Here is a 4522-nt window from a genome sequence, read left to right as displayed (position 1 = left end):
CTCCTTTTGATTTTTCTAAAACCAAATCAATAAGGGGCTTCCATTACATACAGCATCAAAAGAACTCTGCCAGTAGTTAGAAATGTTGGGTTCACATTCAAACATTTGTGACATTTATCTGGAGCAACCTTCCCCATCAGCCTGTTCAATCAAGCAATCAAAGATAACAAATGCAAGACCATTTCCCCTTCTTTTATTTCTTCACACTTCATTTTAAAAACAACAAAAAAAAACTGCTTGAAAAAAAAAACCACCTACCCAGTACCCCACCAGGCCACCCTTCTCCATAATTATAATTATAAAGCTGAATGGACCATCTTGCTGAAGGCTTTTCTGATTGGATCCTCACCATCAATCTCTTCCACTACCCTTGGCCGGTAGAACCCATCTTCCCACATCAACATCCTACAAAACCGAAAAGGTGAAAAATGAGGGTGAGATGTGCAAATATCAGGTTCTGGTTCTTTTGCCACACACCTAGGGCAAACACTACATTGAGAAGGTAGGTGAAAACTACATATATGTAACGTGATTAAATTTTTCATAGAAATACAAAAACTCATAGAGCAATTGTCCTTGGATTTACTTTTGATACTTAGTTGATCCATAGACCACCAATTGTAAAATGATTATTCTGTATAGTATAGAATAGAAATGAAGCCTACCCACCATTTAAAGGGTTCTCTGTATTTTTCTTCATGTGTAGCTTTGTGTGCTAGTTGCCATTGGAAGAGACTGGGAAAGGAAAGTTGAAAGGTAATAAAAGGACTTGGGAAAAAAGAAATTAAGGAGAGAATGATAAACTATAAAAATTAACAAAAAGTGGAAGAAAAATTAGAAAATCTCAAAGGTCTAATCCTAAAAAATCCTCTATCATGAAATGTTGTATCTTAGAAACACTCTCGGGTCCATTGTTGATGTGGGTGCATTGTTGAGGTGTGGATTCTTGGATTTTCACTTGAATACTTTTTCCATAGTTCTATCACTAAACAAATGCAATAGAAATCATCATTAAGGATGAAGCTATGAATCTTGGCCACTAATAAAGAATGCAAATTAAAAATGCAATTGCTTAAAATAGTCCATGGTGGATATTTGATAACTAACGCAACAGAGGGATGTTCCTTTTAAAATTTGGCCATGCATACACCCAAGAGACTACATATATATATATATATATATATATATATATATATATATATATATATATATATATATATATATATGGAATCATATCTGCCCTTTCAAAGGTATCATATACTTAGGTATTTCATGCGAAATCCGAAACTCGAGCGATCAGAAATTAAAATGGTAATCTCACGATTAGTTTAGTGGTGCTGCTGTTTCCTAGGTTTTTGTACGGTAAAAGATTTGGTAGAAGCGGAGAAATATATTCAATTTATGTTGACTAAGAGAATGACTTGCCTCTTACTTAACTGTGTGTGGAATGGGAAGCATTGCTGAAGTGAAAAATTCTTACAAAAATCATGAGGACAGATCTGATTCACTGATGATGAAAGTATATCAGAGTCAAAATATGTTTCTAGTATTTAATATAGAAAAGAATCAAACCATCCATTAATGGATGCATGCATAGTAGTAGCAGTAGAAAATGTAAATTTTATAAACGTCATTCCATAAACCCTAGAATACAAATTTTTTTTTAATGGCACCGTAGAATACAAATTGCAAAAAACAAAAGTGGAAAATAAGAACAAAATGGGAAGATGAGTACTAACCTTGGGAGAAGTTATAGGTTTTACTTCTCTTCATTCTGTAAACAGATCCCTCTCTCCTTATACAGAGCATAGAAAACGAAAAATTGCACAGAAACCATAGAAAATTGTATATAAAAAAAAAAACCATAGAAAGTTGCAGGGAAAAAGTCACCCCTAACCCTAACTCCAGCTCTCTCGAATTCCGCCAAGCAGAGGATCGTCTTCTCACTGCAACAAACATGAATATGTTAAAACAGGAAAGCTAAGAAGAAAATTGCAGTCTTAGTCGGAGTGGAGTTCTAGATTCAGAAGATGTGGCGAGGACACTGGAAAAGGGAGTCAAGTAGGCGTAGAAAGACTGTTGATTCTACACTTTCTTTTGTACAATGATGGAGTAATGCATTCGATTGAAGAATAAATAGGAAAGTGAAAGGTTTGTAACGTCTGGGAGACTTAAGAATAAATAGCAAGGGTAAAGGGTAGCTATGTTTGGGAGGTGTCTCTATCTATTTAGAAAAAATAGGAAGGGGAAAGTGTAGCCACCTCTCTTAGGAAGGTGTATCTCTTTAGAAAAAAATAGGGAATGCGAAAAGTTAGGAAAAACGATTGGATTTTGAAAGCAAGATAGATACAAACGAAAGTAAAAATTCTTCTGAAATTCAGTAGCTACAGACAATGTTTGTCCACAAATCTGCCCATTTTTGTCCTCCACAAATGGAGGGGTTAGGATTAGGTCGTTGCAGGCCATCGTTGATTAATGTAAGTTTCTTTAAGACATTGTGCGGATTTCAAATTCGAGAATCGATTCTGTATTGTCGATGTTGTTTTTGTTCTGAATTTGTGATTTTTCGGACGCGCATTTGAGATATTCCTAAGGATATGAGACCTTTTGGCTTTGGTACTGGAAGAAATTAATTAACTTACATCACTTTGCCAGATTGACCGGCTTAAAAGCAGAAAATTCCGGCATTTCAAAGGACTGTAGATCTGACGATATTCAGCAACTGATTTCTTCAAAGATTGTTGGATTCCCTCTCAGATTCCCTCTCAGATCACACAGCAATATGATTTGACCCCGTGTGCCTAACACGTGATCTTATCTCGTGGACCTAAAATCAAACCAGCAGCAAGCGGTCCGAGTTCAGATTGCCAAAAGTAAAACTGATTAGATAGGTATAATTGAGTGATTATATAAGTATAATTGTTTGACCTTCGTTTTAGGGTATTGAATGTTCCAAAGCAGGCTCCACCAAGTGGAGGGTCCATATCAATAGAAGACGTGACCCACCTATTTGCAAGATATGTGCTCTGCTCTCCCAGGGTCCTAAAACAAGAATAGGAGCGTGGTTCATTGAAGAAGAAGGAGAAGAAGAAGAAGAAGAAAAAGATTTAAACTTCTTCCTTCTGGTTTCAAAATGGTGAGAAGAAAACAAATAGAAGCTTATCCAACGATTCTATTTTTCTAGATTCCTCTCTTGCAATTAATCTTCCCACCCTCAATGGAGAGGGGCTTCTTTGCTAGAAGAAAAATAGTCTCTCTCTCTCTCAAATTGGTCTTGTAAAAAACCTTGGATTCATCCCCTTACATCTCTCTGCCACCTTTTGTCAGAATAAGCCTCATCATATCTACTCCCAACACCAAGCCCTGGTCAAATTGTGACTGAAATGGGATATCAATCACATCATTGATACCGGGATCAATCTCAAATCCCTCTGCTTCATCAAAGACGCCATCAGGAGGAGCATGGCCACATTTCTTCCAGAATCCTCACTGATACCAGAAGCTGCCAAGTCTTACTAACCCCGTCCTCTGTTTCAAATGTAGGCAGCCAAGAGTCTTCCACGATTTCCTGACCCCAAATATGACATGTTCTGGAAGCTCTTGTAGTGGAAGAGTTCTACCCTTTTTTCCTCATCCACACTTTTTTCTTCTTCAAACAATAGTCTAAAATGAGGTGTCCTTTTGACTCCGTTGAATCCAAATCCAATGGATGAAAATATCCAGTGGCATTCGTACGTTTTTTTACATGCATCCCTAATATAGTTCTTCCAAAAATAATGGGCAAAATGCTTTATCCTTAAACTACAGTAGAAACGTACTTAGAAAGTTGAAGCTCATTTGTCTGAAGTTCTGAACATTCCAATAAAATAAAAGAGACCACTAAAAAAAGTGCAGATTGTATAACCATTAAAAAAAATGCATATTGTATTTAATGATTGTATACTACCAGCACTATATATATATATATATATATATATATATATATATATATATATAGAGAGAGAGAGAGAGAGAGAGAGAAGCGCACCATTTTTTTGGTGCGTTTAAGTGGTTATAACGCCTCCCATTGGTTCCTGTATGTGGGACCCAAACATTTAAACGAATAGGAGGTGTTATAACCGCTTAAGCACACCAACACTTTTCTCATATATATATATATATATATATATATATATATATATATATATATATATATATATATATATATATATATATAACATTTAAACGAATAGGAGGCGTTATAACCGCTTAAGCGCACCAACACTTTTCTCATATATATATATATATATATATATATATATATATATATAAGCATTCATTTGATGGGCCGTTTCATGGATAGGGTGTCCACCAAAAATCAGCTCCATTGGATCACCTTAGGGTGTCCATTTGCGGCGTGGAAAAATGGGCAGATTAGTGCACAAACAATATCTGTCCATTTTCACCCCCACAAATGGACACCCTATGGTGATCCAATGAAGCTGATTTTGGTACACACCCCATCCATGATGGGGCCTTTCAA

Source organism: Tasmannia lanceolata, unplaced genomic scaffold, assembly GCF_043159265.1.
Source record: "Tasmannia lanceolata isolate RefF3 unplaced genomic scaffold, GAP_Taslan_0.1 ptg000013l, whole genome shotgun sequence".
In the NCBI taxonomy this organism is placed as follows: domain Eukaryota; kingdom Viridiplantae; phylum Streptophyta; class Magnoliopsida; order Canellales; family Winteraceae; genus Tasmannia; species Tasmannia lanceolata.
Note: the sequence above shows the minus strand (reverse complement) of the source record.